The sequence below is a fragment of the Scatophagus argus genome, chromosome 19 (genome assembly GCF_020382885.2).
Source record: "Scatophagus argus isolate fScaArg1 chromosome 19, fScaArg1.pri, whole genome shotgun sequence".
NCBI classification, from domain to species: domain Eukaryota; kingdom Metazoa; phylum Chordata; class Actinopteri; family Scatophagidae; genus Scatophagus; species Scatophagus argus.
This window is the reverse complement of record NC_058511.1, coordinates 13741992-13762049: the sequence shown is the minus strand read 5'-3', so window position 1 is coordinate 13762049 and position 20058 is coordinate 13741992. Positions and strand designations below refer to the sequence as shown.

The window sequence follows — 20058 nt, the reverse complement described above, 5'->3', positions numbered from 1 at the left end:
ACTCATTAAAATGCTGCTCTTACCTGGCAAAAAACTGATGGTTTCTTTCAACCAATCAAAGTGCTCTGGATAAGCCATAGTGAGACATTCCAGAACAATCAGAGCCTCCTTAGATGTCGCACTTTAATGTCAAATTACACTCCCGATAAATCCATTATGCACCTCAATTTTCTTTCAACAAAACATGAACACGCGAATCCCCTGTATGAACCATGACTGCTGAATTATAGCCAATTATTCCCTGGAGGGACAACACTTCAGTTAAGTTATCAAACTGACAAATCAGGTCAGATCCAGGACCCTGTGCAGCCCCCAGCGAGCTGTTACTACTACTACTAGCCTGCTGCTGCTCTGACTCTCCCTGCCTGCACGCTCTGATAACTCCCGATGAGAGACGCACAGGGCACAAAAAAGTGCCTACGCCAGCAGCCAGGACCAAGGCGCGACCAGACAGCTTAAGCCCGGACCCATCCCATTTCACTTTCATTGTTTGTATAACTGGGTTTGACCAGTCTCGTCCCAAACTGAGCACCCTCTGACCTTCACCGTCCTCCTCCCACTTGTCTGTTTGTCAACAGTGCCACAAAAACAACAGAGAGTCTAAGTGTCCTCTGTGTTACCACAATCCACAGGATGGTATTTGTGTTCTGGCTGCCCTGTCAAACACACACACACACACACAGAAAACTGTCTTTTTCCAATGCCAGCATATGTGGATATCAACTTTAGTGCCAAGTGCTGCAACACCAGGCGCTCTATCGCTGCCTCTTTCACAGGAACGAAGACAGATATTGTGACGGAGGAGATAAGATGGAAGAAAGAGAAGCAAACAGCTGGTCCAGTCAGCCGCTGTGACAGAGTCTGGCCATTTGCCGATGCTAAGGGGACATTCAGTGGTGGCAGCCAGGGACGGGCCCTGCGCTAAGGGCAAACACACACTCACACAAGCAGTGCTAAGCTGTCAGGATTACACTGGGCGTGTTTTCCCTCATAAAGAGAGAGACAGTGTCTCAGGGCAATTACACAATGTACTTCTGCATTTATCGAATCATTTATTAAAATATAAGCACAAATGAGCTTATATAAAGTAAGTAAACATGTTGAAAATACAAGATTCAAGAAAATGTACTTCTGTTACATCCAAACACCTAAACACTCTGAGTCTGTCTTTAAAGGGAAAAGGTCTGTTTGTTTGATTCAAAAGAAAAGCTGAATGTGTTAGTACAGTTCAGATCAAATGCTTTCAGTATTTTCATAACAGTTGTGAATGAACTAGTAGCAACACACATTGTGTTGTTCTGTTTACAGAGCCTATGGCATGGTTTAGTGAATACATTGCATGAGTATTGCAAGATATCTGAAGAATTCCCTAGCAGAAACAGACCTTTAAAGTATTTCAGTTCATTGTGTAATGGTCTTTTACTGTGTGGATTACTGTGTGGATTTTAGGAGTAAAAGGTTATGTGTATGATAGAGGGTTTAGTCAAATGTTGAAGAGGTAGTGCATCCTGTCTCTTGCTTAAAGTCAAGGTTTGTTGCTTTGAATATTTAACTAAGGCCATGATTTCTCCTCAAGAGAAACCAAGGGCTTTGGGATGCTCAAAAATAGTCATGCTACTTGCCAGGAGCAAATATTGTATGGAAAACAAATTAAATCCACCAATATGCACACGTACTGACTATTCTTACTTGAAGAAAGATAGATAACCTTGTGATATATAGTTCCCTACAAAATATATTTGCTACTGCACACTGTATATGAGTGTCATTCTTAGGGATACAGCTGTCATTAATCATCAGTTTCTAATCATGAAGTAATAGACACTGATAATACTAAGTATACTTAAGCTTACTTCAGGCACATCAAGAACACAAAAACACTCGAGCATCTAATGTGCCAACCTTTGCTGAAAGGATGACATCATCAAATGTTTTATATTGACTAATGCTACAAAACCATAAAATATTCAATTTGCAAAACAAAGACAAGCAGCAAGTTCTCACAGAGAACCAGAAGCCATCAGATATGTGACATATTTTCTTACTAAAACACTTAAATGATGAATCTATCATCACAATATTTGTGAACAACTTGTGAACAATGGTGGTTGACAATTAAGCAACTACTCATTGCGGTGCTAAAGTAGTTAAAAAAAAAAAAAATCTTAACGCTTATCTTGAGGTTGCCTGTTGGGGTTTTGATATCAGCCCACTTGCCCACAAAGCTGCTTTAACATTATGGGAAGAGAGAATGTGTTTGATGGTTAAAAGAGTTGAGCAGCAGACACACCCCTCCACAAGTACTACTGGATATAAATACACATGCCACCTTCAAGGGTCTTATCCAGGCGGTCAGTCCCTCCCTCTCTCTCTCCCCCATAGCTCTCTCTTTCTGCCAAACACAAACACACATGCAGGGGGGTAATGCAAGTCTTCTGGAGGAGGAGAGCTGCAGGGACAGCTGCAGACTAAATAGAGAAAGAGACAACTAGAATTATGGCAGTTGGGGTTGATTTGGCTTCACTTAGCACTCCACTCTTTAAAAGCATCAGAACCCTGCACGGAGCTAATGGCTGGCGACATCATAACTGTCACAAGATGAGGCCTGTTAGTGGGATAAATAATATGATGATGATAATTCCTGCTGAGTATTTTGGTGCTAAGTACAAGCTGGTATTCTTTGGTAGTATAATGTTTACCAACTAAAAATAACCACAAAAGAATTTGTGGAAGGGAGGATATCCGGTTTTTCCAAGTCTTTAGCTGATCTCTCACTATCGAGTGAAGGGATCAGCTAAAGTTGTTGCTATCTCCTCATGGGGTAACATAATGGATGAATATAGTCGGGAAGGGCGACTCTGGGAGGTACTGAGCGATCAGGAGAGTTATCTAAATGAGATCTCTGCAGTCCTGAGGACAGAAGAGTGTGTGTCACTGTCTGAGAAAGAGTGTGTGCACATGTGTGACTATGCGTATGCGTTGCAGCTGTGTGTTCCAGCTTTAGAAGGACATTAAAGCAAAATCTCATTGGAAGATGTGCAGTGGAGAAGAGGCTAAGGCTTTTTCATGTAATTTAAGAGACCAGAATTTCTTCAATGGGGAATGGCTGACCATTGTGGTCCATCAATTTAATGATCACTTATTCCGGTCTTGGTCCTCTGCTGTTCACTTTAGTTAGATTAGTCCTGACATGCTTTTCCCTGGCCACATCCTCCAGCTTCTCCTGAGCTATTCCTTCACTATATGGAATACGTTATTCCATCTAGCATGTTCTGGCTATGCTTCCGAACAGCAAGGCCTGAAGTGCTAACACAAGCCACTCTGTCTCTATTCAATGCAAAGGAGCAGGACTTTCATGAGCTCTTAACCCTTTTAAAAAGGTTAAGCCCAAACACAAACACATTTCGGCTGCTTCTATGTACAACTGTATTGTATGGTTACTGTATTAAGTTAAGTTCACAGGTTGAAATACAGATGACCAAGTAAGAACCTCAACTTTGATTGTTTTCCCTCTAAGACACCCACAGAGCCACCTCACACTTCATCTTACCCCCTGAAAAATATTTTAAAAATAGGCTTTAAATCCCTGTTTCATTATCAGCCATAATAAAAATGTTCAACATTCCATTTGATTTTTTAGAAATTAACTGACAGAGTTGAATGCACGCAAAATGAAGTGTAGTCTCTGCAGATTTATGGAAGAATATTAGAATATGTATCATGTCTGTGTGTTCAGATCTGAGACATGATATCAAGACTGGGTATGTTTTTTGAAATTGCAGGCAATCTGGCACTTATTGTTTTCAAGAACCTTATTTCCCTCCACAAGCTGTGTACCACATCCACTGCTAGAGCTCCGAGTGATGACCATGTTATGAACCTGTCCCTTTCACTTGACTCAGTGTTTTTGAGTCATGTCTCGTGACTTTTAGATGCACAATTCTTCTTGGAGTGGTTTTGGGAGTACTGGTGTTTTCAACCCTTCGAAACAAATTGTAAATCACCTACTGCCAACAACGTTTTTCTGCACCCATCATTTAATTAAAACAACAGCTAAAAGGCATCTATTAGTGAGAGATTATATTTTTAAATTCTCTAGTGATGCATTATTACCCTGCAACCTACTGAGTTCAGACTTCGAAAAATGCAGCTTTAAAAGATATTAATTCCGAAAGAATTTTCATGGTTTGAGCTGTGGAATAACGACAGGAACAGAAACGTTAACTTGTACAGTGAGCCAAAAAGCAAAATAAATAAATAAATAAAACAGCAAGGAGGAATTTTACAACCAACTGTACACAGTATGCACAGTTGTATATCTGATCTTAACACCTGTGGCTATTTCTTGTGGCTGTTAGTTGTTCACATGCAGCATATAAAATAACAAACTAAAATTCCACCATGCTGTTCACCTTAGCCAACAAGCAAAAGAAGATAAGGCCATATTTCTATGCTGCTCAACAGAACCTTTACACTGATAAAGTATGAAGAAATAACCATTCACTCAGTCCTGCTATCAACACTATCAAGCACGTGAAGAGAAGGCTCAGCCATATGGTATTAGTTTCAGTGCCCCAGGGCTGACATCTGTATGCAGACATCATCCACATCCAGACTGAAGAAACAAATGTTCCCTTTGTCAAAACTGAGGAGTCTTTTCACAGACGTGCTATTTCAATGAGAGGCAGTCAGTCATAAAGTGAATGACTGGCAACACTGCAGGGCGTTCTGTTTAAGTTAGCATCTGCGTGTTTGTGTGTGTGTGTGAGTGTGTTTGTGCGTGTGCTTCTGTGACGGTCCGCTATTGCTGCCCAGTGAGTCACAGATATAGTGGCATATTATATTATTATTATTATTATTATTATATTATTATATCATATATATATATATGTATATGTATATTATATTATATTATATTATTATTATATTATATAGGGCAGTTAAGACACTGCACAGGAAGTCATGGTAGAAATGATGTGATTATAGTGATTATAACAAAATGGCACCTGGTAAAGAGCGCAGTGTTGTTGTTTTTTGTTAATATATTATTGTGTTAATGGTGAAATAGCCTTCCCTTTCATTACCTTCCTATACTGTGCCTATTTACTCACCCAGTGCCCTCCGTCTTACACCAGAACAAGCTAGTCATAGTATGGCCTGGGTTCATCACTCAGGCAGTAGAGCAAAGAAAGGTCACAAACCTACTGAGGCACTCACATCTCTGGGATGACTTACAGTACATATATCAGTGCCATTCAATATTGGAACTGCTGGGATTGAGTATCTGTCTTAACTCACGAATCCCAACTGTCCTACAAATTTAATCCAAAGACTCTATATTAATCAAGTACCTAAGATTTGATGATTTGAAGTTGTCTACTCTAGATTAAAATTATTTTATATGCTTACTGAGTATGTACAACACAGCAGGGCTGCCATGACAAATTAAGTCCACACTAGAGTCAAATATGCACCTCAGTCAGGAAAACTGACTGAGTCCATCTTATATAATATGAAAGAATGAACATTAAAAAAATGTGACTGGCATGTTTTGTGAAATTGTAGAAAGGTTAACTGGACAGCTTTGGGGCAGAGTATAGATTAACCAACCTATCTGTGAATACATTCCTTAATATGCACCACTGTCTTAATTTGTAATCAATAAACATTGCCATGCATTTTTTTTACATGACACCAAATAATAATCATAATTTTATGGTTTAATAATGTCTATTTTAAGCAAAATAGTCCATTAAATGACATTTACTGGAATATTGTACAGTACTGTGTCTTAATGATTACAATCATAAACAAGCCATTAACACTCTGTGACACACAATGCTTGAAAAGTGGCCCACAGTCTGCAGTTCCTGACCATTAAAAACTCTGCTCTTTCTGCTGGTGGTTTTCTGGACTAAAAGCACTCAGTTCTTTGAAAGCCTCCTCCTTTCCACCCCATTATCTACACAAGCATGTTAAACCCTCAGCTTAATCATTCATTATTGATAGCTCGGCAAGAAGCCGTCCCTCCTGGTGTTATGGGAAAATGGTTAAGGCTGAGATGTAAAAAAGATGTGGAGCCAGTCACTGCACAGTGTGGCAACCTTTGATCGGGCAAAGCGCACAAGCCATGTTTATGTTTGGGACGTATTGTTGCATATGAAAGTTATCCATTTGGAAACTGCTGGGGAAAGTTGTGCATTAAAGTGAACAACCCAGCATGTTTTCTCCAACATGTAGAACAGTATTAGTGACCAAGGTGCTTCCAGAGCAGGATTAATACAGACTATCAAAACAACTGTTGCCTTTCTGTATGAACAAATAATCATTTACAATTAGTTTACAATTAGCCTTAACTAATGTCTCTACATTTCATCTCTACATCTCTGGCCGCTGCTAATTACTCACATCCGGATACAGTAGATTTGGCATCCAAAATTGGCCTCTACAGTGGGGAAATGCTAAACAGAGGAAGTGCTATTGTAAAATGGGCCTTTTTCTGTTTCTATCTAACCCATGTAACAGAGATAGCTAATGAAATGTCAATGCTGTAGCAAGGAAGCAAGTTAATTTTTAACTGTTGCTTGTGTGATTTTGGTTTGGTTAAAGGCCACTCTTACAACGTCACTCTTACTACAGCTACAAGCAATACTTGTGAAGAAATACAAAGCTTGACAAGCCTGCCTGAAAATTGCTATTCGTGAGAAGGGTTTAGCAAATGGCAAGCAAGACAGCCCTTCTGCAGCACCACGAGTTCTATGTGTGAGACTGGTATACCAGGGGTCACGTCTCTATAAAAGCTGTGGCAAGGCCTGCTGTTTATGGGCTGGATAACATGACTCTGACAGCATATCAATCCCTAACATTTCAGCCAAGGACACCAAGAAAAACATCAGCTTTGACAGATGGTGCAGCCCGGGATTTTTACCTCAACAGCAGATGACTTTCCAGTCTACACCAGTGCTCCGAGCCACTTCGAGTATGACTATTATCCCTCAACAAGCCGCACACATACAGCAGGGCAGCACCAGTGTGAACTAAAATTTAAAGGGTCAAAAAGGTCAAAAGGTCACGTGGCCATGCACTTGTGGACAGGGGAAAAGATAAGGAACATGAGAACATGGGAATAATGTGGAGATAATGTTCAGCAAGCACTTGGGGAACACGATTTTGAAATAATGACCAGCTCCATGTACAGCACAGAACTTAACTGACTGGTATGACTTACCAAATAAATCAACCATTTAATGTTAAATCTGTAGAAGACTACAGAAGACTGCAGAAATTTTTACTTATAAGCTTAATAAGTGATCTGTATAATTGTGCTGAGACAATGGAATATATTTCAGCAGGAAGGCATCTGTAAACACATCTGCATCTACTTCACCTCACAGCATCATTGCAATGTAAACATGTAAGGCAAGTCAGTCTCAAACTTCATAAATAAAAATATTGTATGCACTCTAAATTAAAAGTTGGTTGATTGTAATGCGGGCTAATCGTATTGGTAAAACACAAACACAGACACAATACAGGGGTTATCTCAACCACACAGCCTAGTATGACTCACAGCTTCACCATTAGCCCACACATGGGAGAGGAAAGATAAGTCTAACCTACAAACAGAGGAATGATACTTATAAAACATTAATCTGACCACCACTACAGTCTGTGGACCAATCATTTGCCTTCCTTTCCTCTTAATCTCCTTCCCCTCCACTATCCATTCTCTCTGTATGATGCTTACATTCCACTGCCTCCTCTTCCACCCCACTTGTCTTTTGCTGCAAATGGTAGATGGGAGCTTATACCTGTTGACCTACATTACCACTGTCTTGGCCTGAACTAAAGATGTTGCTTCTATCCAACTGAGTGCACAGTAATGTACAGAACCGTTCAATCAACCACCAACTGTATAGTAGTAAATAGCCATGTTTTTTTCTTAAAGGGAGGAAGCAACAATAAATGACAGAACAGCAGAACATCAGCAGAACAGTGTTGTTCAAAAGCAATGGTAGTCTGACTAAACAGAAGACTGTTAGGATAAGTATCCCACTGGCCACTTACTGCACACACTCAAGCTAGCAGATGAGAAATTTCCATTGTGATAATAGAGAAAGAGACCAAAGGGTGTTTTATAATCAGTTAGCCTACAACTAGTAGGTAAGATTAAGTCTGCAGGAGGTAAGTGAATCTTGATTGAGACCTGAGTGAGAGTGAGGATATCAAATAGCAATAACCAAAGATTCAGGAGTCTGGAGTAGCTTGTATAAATCCACCTGACTTTGTAATGTATAAAGCTGACCTGATTAATGGGTAATAGGGGTTCAGTACAGTTTTCCACATGCTCTGTCACACATTTTATGCCACAGTAGCTGTTGTAGGACAGTGGACACTGCTCAGCACCCTAAAAACGTTGACCTACATCTTACTGACTCTCATAAGGGCATCTCCTCAAACAGTGTGAAACAATGTCTGGTGGACATTGAACAGAAAGTCCATATTGACTTGTTTCAGCTTGTTTCGAACGATGTTTCCCACAGACTCCATCTGTTGTCCAGATTATTAGAATGATAATGGGTTCTGCAAGGCGTTTCTTTTATGCTGGCACAGTACAAATACAGTGTAAAGACTGAGAATGCAGGATCAAACTATATACCAGACCTGATTAATATGATATAAAACTGGATCTACAAAGACTGTAATATCTACACTGGATGGGTATTATATATTCATACATATCATACAGTCTAGGCATAACAGTTTTTGTTTTATATATAATGTAAAACTAGATCTGCAAAGACTATAATATCTACACTGCATGGATACTGTGTGTTTAACAGTGAATTGGTGTTTTGAAAAAGTCAAAGAAAAACATTCGCATTTAGACATTTACAAAGTAAGAAGAATTTAGAATTTAGAACATTTAGAAAGAAAGTCAGTGCCTAAATGCATCAGCTCTATTGATCTAACAAGCAGTAATTCAATCTAGGCACTGGTCCAAAATAATAATACACTCACTCAGCACATGCAAACAACTGAGTATTAAATTCAACCAGTTCCAGAAAACAGCACCTGATTGAACAGCACTCAGCAAGACACATCTGCATCACTCCTCAGTGCCCTTTCATCTCAGGAAAGTAATGCTGATGTTCACTTTTTACTTTTATCTTTGAAATGTTCCCTTTAATTTCAGCAGCCTTGCCGTTCTCTTAAAGAGGTTCAGCCCATTGTCTCTTGAATGTTTTGTTAATGCCATTTCTGATTGTGTAAGCACTTTCGTGAATTGGTACAGGTTGACACATTATTGAGTTATATATAACGCATGACAGAACAGCAGAATTGAAATGTATTTACATGAAAATGTTACTGATCATACAAAAGGTAAAACTTCATGAGATAATATGATATATTAATATCATATAGTAATAAATTTAGTTTAAACTGAACAGAAAAAGGTGGATATCAACATTAATGAGACACAAATACTGGATTTGCTCCAGTGATGGCAAAAAGATCAGTCGATACAAAGATATGCTGATTTTCTGTTTGCTTCGATGAAACAATGTTCAGTCGTAAAAAATTCAACAAACATTTGTGGATTAACACAATCTGTTCTCTATCCAGGGTCTCTGGAGCATGAAACAAACCATCTCTTTGTATTCTGGAAGATAAAACAGATGGTATATGTATTTTTTGTTCTACAACATTTGAGAGTAAAAGCTGACAGCTTTGACTACGTATGACTTTTGACTGGTCTCCTGAATTTGTTTTCTACATGGAATTCTAAATATATCCTGTCTTCTCTCTGGTAAACAGCTTGCGAGCTAATGTGGCCTGCTAGGCAGTGGTGGGTCGGGGTGTGAAAGGATGACATGCGTCCAGTGGAGATGCTCTCATCAGCGGATCTCAGCTGCACAAAGTTTGAGGCTCAGCCGCTGACTCATACCAGTCCACATGACTTCACACACTGATGCTCACTGATAACGTGCTGGGATTAGGGCCATCGTGTGTCAATATGTGAGTGTGTACATGAATGTGCATGTCTGTGTCTAAGATCCATAATAAAGCCACAAATATGCCCACTCCACATAACTACTGATTCCTGCCAGAAGCTCCCACCAGCGGCTATTTGACCGGAATCCAGTGAGGGACTGTGGTGTTGGTTCCCAGTATGGGGTGGGGTGTTGGGGGGATCCGGGGCGTCTAAAGGGTTGAAACATAAATCTAAAAATTAAAGAGTCACAAGATGCTTACCCGAGAACTCAAAAAGAAAGACAAAATCCTTCTACAAAACAACTTCCAAAGACCTTTAGAAGGTGGTGAATTTCATTTGGTCTTTCCAAAACCAAGAATACAAGCAAAAACTAGGATTATAACTAGGACAACTCATGGTAAACTCATGGTAAACCAGACCAAATCCACCAAAGCTCATTTTACCCCACACAATGCAACCCAAACCCACCCAACCCACTCAGCAGTTTCGTCAGATTATAGCAACGCAGCAACTGCAAACCTTCAGAAACAATGTTGCTCATGAATATGTCTAGCAAAACCCCAAGCTACTGTGCATAAACCATGACAGTTCTTAGATCCATTTCCTACTACACATCACACAAATAAAGTACGCGTATACAAACACACACACACACACTAACTCACTTCAGGGGAAGTGAATCGAGCTAGCTGAGAAAGTAGCAGCCATCATTACCCTGTCTGCTTGTAAACCACGAGGGTGCAAGCAATCATCACCCTTTAACACAACGCTTCCTATTACCCAGTGCACGCGCGCAGACACACACACACACACATAAACACACACTCACACACGGTCCATTTCTGCAGACGGATAAATTACAGGGAGGGAAATGCACAGTGGCACAGTCGTCCGAAGCACAGGAAATGAAGAGGCTTAGCTAGAGGGATAATAGAACTCCATTTGAAAAACAAAGCCAAATAATTCATAATGCATTGTAGCATGCTGCATAACTGCACAATCAGGATAACTGCCTTTTTCCTGGAGCATTACAAAAAAGACAAGGCAGCAGCTTACATGGCTGAAAGAGATGAAGGACCTAGTTTCTGCTGTTGGCATTTTAGGTGAAAGAGGTCATGCTATTTTTAACCAGATAATGTAAACATAAGGGACTGACAAATGCAGATATTGCTACATGATGAATGTTAATGGATGCGTGATGACACAGTTGACTAACCTATGCAAATGAATTGAAATAATCACTTTAGAATTACATGATCTCTTTATTAACCAATTAGAAATCTGGTCTTAACTGTTGTCATTAGAGAGGTCCACCATTTTGTTTGTTCTGTTGCAGTAAAACTCAACAACAACAACAACAAATAAAGATGTGCAGCCCATTTATACTTCAGCATGCTGCTTCCTTCTCCTCCTCTTCCTGCATCTCGTGGCTGACTGAGGGAGTTATCGTTTTTTTTTTTTTTTCTTAAACACACTGGGGCTTTAAAAGAAACTCGTGCCTGGCTTAATTAGAGCTACGCTGGCAGCACGGTGAATGCTGCACAACCAGAACCCTGAAAAGCTGCTGGAGTTCCTCTGAGGAAAGAAAAGAAAAAAAAAAGCCGTGCAAACAGGCACACAACAAAACCCAAAACCCTATGGAGTACATCCAGCTAGCAAGTCTATATGCTGCATACTTATCCTGTCCTTACACAAACAGATAGATACATTTAATCCAGATATAATACATATACATAATCAACAAGTCAGTTAAAATATATGACAACTTTTACTTCCTATACTGAGGACAAACACTAATTCAAGTACACAATCAGGTTGACAATAGTTTTCAAGATTTTGGTTTTATAGCATTACAAGTATTCCACAAATAGATAGGTATATCAATCAATCTCAGGGGCACACCAGATGAGCTTTAGCCTGTGGCTGCTGCTCTGACAGGTTACACAGCGTTAACATGCCATACACGTCAGAGTGTATCTCTTTTTATATCAGTTAAGTCTGTGCATCCCTCTTTTGTTGCAATTTCCTGCAGTTTCATGCCCAGGCATCAAAGAGAGCACAGCTGTGTCATTGGATGAATGCTTTAATCTATTCAGCCAGCGCATCTGTGTGCTCTTTCTTTCGCTACGTCATTAGCCGCCTACCATAATATGTTTTTGTGTGTGTGTGTGTGTGCACACACACATACCATAATATGTTTTTGTGTGTGTGTGTGTGTGCACACGTGTGTGGCTGGCTAGTGAGGATGCATGTGAGCGTATATGTTTTCATTCATGCACACACACACCAAATGTTTAAGTCTTGCTGCATATGGACTCTCACATGTCTGTGTGCTCTCATGCAGGAAAGGAAGGAAATCTAAAAATGCAATACACACACTGACAAAGACACACAGGGAAGATGACACGAGAGGATAACGAGGGACTTTTTTACGCCTGAAGTTGTGTTTGGTTCCCAGCTGAAGGCAAAAAAAGGCATCACATCACAGACTCTAATCTATGTGATGGTAAAGTTTACAAGTAGTGCTAAATTTAGGCTGGATCACTGCTTTTGACTGACAAGGGATGAGAACTATCATTCTACATAATAACTGAAAAAAGAGGGAGGAGAGAGGAGCTCCACAGGAGATCCCTACAAGTCATCCCAGAAAGCCAGCATTAATACTGTTTCAAAACACTTTTCTAGTAAAACATGCCTGTTTAAAATGGCACATTTTAAAAGCTGACACATGAACACATTCACCTAGTGACTTTGACTTATTATGTTGTGCTTTAGTCCTATTGACTATTTGCTAAATCTCTCTCAATGTTCTCTAAATGAACAGCAATTATCTAATTACATCATAGCAGCCACAACTAATAATGTTAGACCTGTCAAACCTTTGATTTCTCAGTATGTTGAAATGGTGGGCATGGGGCAATAGTAAGAGCTTTATTCTAGATTTTAAGTTATAGTTATAGTTATAGTGGTATTATGTAGCCTCTTTATAGCCAAAAAGTTCAGATTTAGGACCCAGGAATTTGCTGGATGGCTAACTGGTCACAAAATCTGACAGAATTGGATTATGGATTTGTATTTCACTATCTCACTTGTCAGGGACACACTGCTTCTAAAATTGCTATGAATTTTGAGTGATATAGACAACACTATCATTACTGTAAATTGAACAGAAAGTTTGTTGAAGCAGGGCTTCACACAGGCTTAGCGAACCACCAACCATACTCAAACTAAACTACTATATGTTGTCCAGATGAAACTGAGGGATGCAGCTGATTGAAATACACAAAGGTCAAGTTTGTGGCACTGCTGCACATTGTTTTATAATATATCTCTCAGATACAGGCTACAGCGTGGATGGTGGAGAGGATGCTATGATGTAAGCCTCAGTGCGATAGCAGCCTCTATCTTCAACCTCTCAGTTTCCTTTGAAGTCTCTCCCATGGGGTGTGGGAGTTGGGGGTTGGTAATGAATCAAGCTGAGCCATAATGATTGTCCTTATTCAAGTGCGCTTTGATGAAATTCCACCTGTCTGATCTCAAATCACAGAACAAAACAGCGAGAGTTTGCTGACAATTATTATGAAAGCTATACTGGCTGGAAATATGACGGAGAGCATTGAACAACTTCAAGGATCCCTTCAGGATACATCGCTCTGTTTTTTCCCTTTTGCTTCATCTTCCCTTCCTTCCTATTTTCCTCTGTGATCACTGAGTAGGATGAAATCAGATGAGAGCATCTACATTTGCACTAATGTAAGTCCAAGTCTTCAGTCCTGGATCGTAGCAATGTAGCTCTTTGCAGCTATAAGAATAGAACACACACAGAAGGGAATTTCAATAAATGAGACATTATTTATGGTTGAAATCCTGAACTGGGACCTGGTATTACAAATATGCACATGTGCAGCAATTAAGATATTTTAGAGCTATATAGAGTAATTCACCCACTGTGAGCCATTCAACAGTACATTGTGTAAATACACCAAACATGTTAAAAATACAATGGCCTGAACCTCACTGTAGAACAATAACCTTGTTAACAAAGTTGACATAGTGAATACATTACAAGTTGCAAAATCACTTATCTCACATTTCATTGCAAAACCATTGTCAATGAGCTGCATTAGGCCATAGAAATGAGCAAAATAGCTCTCTCACGCTTAATATGAGAAGAGGTGCCGTAGCACTGTCGACATTCTTTGTAGAAGTCTGGAGCCCATCTGGAAGCCTGCAGTATTCAAGATAGGTAGAAAAGACTGCCAGGAGCAACAAAAGGAGTAAGTAATTATAGAGAGGATCACACAGACAAAGCGAGCGATAGACTGCCAGCAGCATTTAGCTTTGCATAGCAGCAACTGCTGCTGCTGCTGCTTCAGGTTATGATTTGTGTTTATGACAGTCTGCAGTGCAACTTTTGGTGCTTAACTGGACTTGAAATAGTGCAGTAAAACTTCCTTACAGTGTAAATCAGATTCTCTGTGAGGATTACACTCAGAGTTTAACCAAAAGAAGAGTCAGTTAAGTCAAAGTCCCATTAAGAATTAGGGATATAACAAGGTAGTCTCCAGATTTAAGATTTGTGTCAGCTTTCATTAACACATAACCTTAACAAGTTCAACTTTAGATTTTAGAAATTAATTCTTACTCAAATTTTAATAACTTTTTTAATAACTTTAATTCATTCATTCTTTATTTGTGACTTAAATTCATTTGAGAGTATATGTTTTAGGAACTAGCTTCTCCTTGTGTGCTTCTTTATTTTTTATGGACAGGCCTTAAAGGGTAGAATTGCCCTTTGTGATATAATGACAGAAATGAGAGTGACACTGGTTTTCTTTTGCATCAGTGCAGATGAGGCACACAACACTTTGCTAATTCATGGTCCTAAAGCACATTTTCAAATAGTACTTTGGGGGAAGGGCACAGACAAGGCAACTGGCACTCTAAGACAACCTACTGTAAATGGGTGTTGCTTTAATAGTGATTAAACTGGAATTAGGCTCCAACTGGTTACTACAGTAGTTTACTACTACAGTACACGCACAGACACACAGGCACAGGAAATGCTTGAAAACACACGAGTTTGCAGATTCAGGCCGCTACTGCGCACCTAAACCAAGCAGAAGAGACAAGGCAAACACGCACACACACACACACTTGCACAGAAATAGCGTAACTCCTTCAGGCCGGAGGGTGGGTGACAGAGCTGTAAGGGCCAGCGCAGTGCTGGGCAGCAACAGGGGCAGATGCAGCACTCAGCAGCCTCAGGGCATCGCTGAGTATTCAAGCTTCACTGGGCCTCTTCATCAGTGCCCTCTGATGCCTTGGCCCCATGACCAACAGCACGCACATAAACACACACATACACATACACAAACACACACACACACACTTGCAGCACAGAGCCAGTCAGGCCTTTCCAGCCTTTCAGACAAGAAAGGAATTGGGAAAGATGTAGCCTCATTGAGCGTACACACACACAAGTTAGACTGAGAGAACTGCAGGGGATGTAGGCTATGGTGGACTGTTTCTCTTCTACAAATTGTGATGCTATGACAGTGTCTAGGTTACCTCTATCTGTGTGTGTGTGCCAGAAATTATAGAACCATGTCAAACTGTCTTGTGAGTGAGTTGCTGAATGTCAGATAACTCCAGATGTGATACAGATCTACTTTGATTTGTGTGGTGTGACTGTAGTTTCACCACGAGTTGGATTTGCAAATCACATTATAAAGATAATGTAACCATTTACTATATGTGACATGGGATGCATTTGTTCTACGTCATGGAAAGAGGATAACGTGAAGCCTATGTACCCACACATTCTATCTTCTCATACCTTTCTAAATTGCTTTATGCTCATTTCTCCTCCTCTGTCATAATGTCTCTTTAATAAGTTTAATCTCTCTCTGTCTTTCTCTCTCTCTCTCACGCACGCACACACACACACACACACTCACATGGCAGGTCACGCAGAAAACACAAGGGAAGCTTTTTTTTTAATCCCGGGCCAAAAACTGCAAAATGCAATAACCTGGGACAAAAGTGCTGACATCTGAAGAGGAGTCTGGCATTCAGACAGACTGTTCGACTGCAGATGAAATGAGCAGAGGCAACAGACTGGGAGAAGGCAGGACCCCCTACAAAGGCAGATAGATAGACAGACACTCCTTCTATTGACTCCTTGCTTTTCACTAGTCTCTGGCCTTCTGATCCTCTTATTCTCCCCCTACTTTTTCCCTTATCTCCCCAATTTATCCATTTTCTTATCCCAGTACTTTACCCATCTGTATTTTCCTTTCATGCTCCCCTTCTGAGGTCACCACCACCTTGGGGTTGCAGCTCATCCCTCTATCGTCATCCCCCTCTATTATGGTCACCTGTCTGGCTCTTCTCCTTGTTTGCCATCCTCTAATAACCTTTCTTCTCACGTCTCATCTATTTCACCATCTTCCTCTCCCCTCTCTACTTCTTTCTACATCTCTCCTCTCCTTTCCTCCATCTGAGTCTTATTTGCATGCTCCCTCACTTTACTCCTTGATTAGAAAGATCAACCAATGCAAGTCCACCCGACGCTGTGTTAAAATGGCCAGTGAGGATTTCCTAGAATATACAAACTGTGGACTGAATCAGACGCTTCAATTACAGATAACACATAACCATCCTTGCATTTCAAATACTACTTAACCACTGAGAAAGCACTATAGAGATATTGGCCAGTAGCAAACAAGGTCAGTCTTGAAGGTTGAGGACAGAGCACTAACAGAAAAGAGGGAATACGGTGTGCATAGCAGAAGAGTGCTAGATATTCTCCTTCTGGTCAAATTATTCAATTTATGACTCCCTCTGACTCTTATGTAATTGTGAATTTGTGCGAGCAGTGAAGGCTGCCTCCTCATAGACAGCGAGAGCAGTTTAGTGTAGAGCCACAGGGACTAAAATAGTTGGTTGTGTGTTCATTATCGCTATCCTCTTTTAAGTGCTTACCCCATATCCAGAAATATTAAACAGAAGAGGACCTTCAAGTGGGACTGTGCATGTGTGCATGTGTGTGTGTCTGAGTGCGTAAGGTTGAGAGAGAATGAGAATCAGAAAGAGAAAAGCAGAATATGAAGGCAATGAGGTTGTGGGATTGTGATAACTTCAAAGGTTATTACTGCAGGCTGAAGCCATGCTCTGGCATCCCTCAAGCTTTGATCATTATGTAAAGCTGTTGTGTTCGGTGCTGGCACTGAATACATTATAGAGTGGATAACCAGGGAGTGTGCAAGCAAGCATACATGGACCAACACATTGACTCAGCTTCTAAGTCTCTTCCGATTTTCAAAATAACACATCCCACCATCTTGAGAGGACTAATAAGAAGAACTTTTTATGTAATCTCACCTTGATGCTTGATCTGGAAAGGATGATGCAAACAATTTGAGAGATTATGCATCATCAAGGGTATTGAACAGGGCACTCCACCAGTTTTACACATGAAAAGTAGTGTGGTGGTCACAAGAAATACTACACAGTTTGTGGCTCTAGAGGACTTTTGTTAAGTCTGCAGAAATACCAAGAATTGTATCATCAAAGTCATCTCAGCTTTTCTTTTACAGAATCTAGATAATGTTGTTAATTAATGTGCATTTTGCTTGAAAAATGGCTTTGATGAATCGTCAAAATGGTTGTCAGTTAATTGTCTGTGGATTGAGTAGTGGACTAACTGTTTTAGCCCCAGCACTTTGCATCTGGATAGTTGTTGACTGGAACTGGAACTAACTAGCTTCCATTATACTCACAGTCCTGCCAAAATACTGCAAACTGCATCCACTGTACCTCATCAGCACACAGGCCTAACACTAGTAAATGACATTGGTCAATGATACTTGTTCTAGGGTGAAATACAGGCTCCCTGGCAGCCTTAATGGTTTTGTACTACATGTTATTATTGCCCCTATTAATAGAGCGTTGCTGATAGGGTGATTATGAGCTTAGGAGGGGAACCCCAGCTCACAGGGCCTAGCCACCACTTTTAATTTTCGTCTACGCATTCTAATCCGAAAGCCACACTGAACTTGAAAACAAGCCATCTGTTCCTGCCCTTACCTGGCCTACATTAGCCTGAGCACACACAAACTCTGGCCGTGCTGCAAGACAAAACATGGGCAGTGCAAATTAATGTCTTGCGCTGTCATCATCAAGAAGTAGTGCTACAATAAAAGAGATGCTGTCACGATGAGAATAAAGAAATATAAGAAGCTAAAGGTCCCTTAAGGCCATAGACTCACCATTGAGCACCATACGTACACAGTGAGCCCCTGCTAGATTACAAGGCTGTAAGTGTATTACAGTGATTTTCCCTTCGACTACTAACCATCGACAATAAAGCCTCCTCGTTTAAGTGAAAATGGCAGCATCTAAGGAACCCACTCATCAGTGGGCCTTTAGAATCTATATGCAACATGCATAGGTGCGATGCACACCCAGTCCAATACCAAGGACAGCGGTCGACGCACGGTAGAGCCTGACAGCCATGACAACACATGCACTACAAAATGACAGATTTATTTCTGCACGGATGCACCGTAAGCAGCGACACAAGCCAGCCCTGGATGACACTGTTGTTTCAGTGCCAGGCATTTAACCCGCGGACGTAGAGACGAGAGACACAAACTAAAGCATTTCGCCTTTCCAGAACGCGTTTTGCCCCCTGCAACAAGAAGCAGCAGCCACATTTTGACCAAATCGCATCGTTCAAGCGCGTTTGTCGAATAAAATACCCCGCACCTACCTGCTTGTGTTGGGCTCGAAGAGCTCACATGTCCCGTCGCTTATTTTGGTCTGTTATTGTGGATATTATTGTGATGGTGTGCACCGTTATGTGTCTGCCAGCGCCATGTTATTATCACTGAGAGGAGGACTGTGCGGTCCTGTGCGCTACATCCGGGCTGTTGAGGAGAGCGAATGAGCGCAGTTTGTGGTGGCGGAGAGGGCGGAGAGCGCTCTGGATATGTAGAGCACCTGTGCAGCAGAGCAAGGACAGGTTTCAGCCACGGACACGGACTGTACCTCAATTAGGTCCTCACCTACATTTGGAATAAAACCATTTGGGAGTGTGGAAGGGTGAAAACACAGTTCAGATCTCTTTCCGTATATGATCTTCGGTGCAATTCAATAAATGATACAGCAATTTAAAGAGATCAATGTAGATTAGATTCTGATTTTATATAAAACAAATTCAAACGTATGTTACCCTACAGACATTGTTTCTTTTCTTTCTCTCAACACATCCCATCACTCCTCCTGTCACAGCATCATCCCATTTTCCCGTCTCCACAATTTAACCAACATGTCCATTATGTCTTATGTCCATTATCCTTTATGTCCCAAAAACAAACTAACCTTAGACAGTTATTGTCTTTCTCAAACTTTTCTGTCTCTAAAATAACTTGACCATTTAGGCCTATTATACGTACACCTTTGTGTGTGAGTTCAATTAAGCCTTCTGATTAAACACGTTTTGAGACTTGTTTTTTTCTGGCAGATATGCAAAAACATTTTGTAGTACTTCAACTAGAAATAATAGTGTGATTTGAGAAAAAAAATTGAAAGGAAATTAAATATAACTATAAACTGTAAACCATTATTGTTAACAGTAACAAAAAGCTAAGCAAAGCTAATCCATAAGTGTTAAAACATTTTATATTTTAGAGTGGAAGGAAATATGTTTTCAAATTTATGTTGTTTTTTTTTTCTCACAGGGGGGCGGGGTGGTAATCTAGCTTAGTGATAATTGATGAAAAAATAACTGAAAGAGTTTGCTTAGCTGTAAGTCGTTAATTGCTGAAGTCTCTCCTTTAAAAGGCGTGACTGCCTGAGTACACTGACTGCACTGTAACCCGGCCTTGCTAAATGTGAAATTTAAATTAACTTTTTATCAGTTTAACAGTACATGTAACAGCTTTGTTAAATGTCACAATCACATTAACACAAGCAAAACAACATTAACAATATTTTTCAAAGGCTAGCTCGGCAGTCCCAGCCCTCATCTGTGAGTGTGCTAATGTTGCTGCCAC

General features: G+C 40.4%; 1 protein-coding gene across 2 annotated transcripts in view; it reads right to left on the bottom strand.

Annotated features, from left to right (window-relative positions):
- The window catches only part of pak5 (p21 protein (Cdc42/Rac)-activated kinase 5), a 56933-nt gene extending 37991 nt beyond the window's left edge, over nucleotides 1–18942 (bottom strand). For both annotated transcript variants that reach the window (XM_046373212.1, XM_046373213.1), the window contains exon 1: nucleotides 18774–18942. The gene's annotated coding sequence lies outside the window, so the exon portion shown is untranslated. The remainder of the gene's footprint in view (nucleotides 1–18773) is intronic.
- Between the last annotated feature and the right edge of the window lie 1116 nt (nucleotides 18943–20058).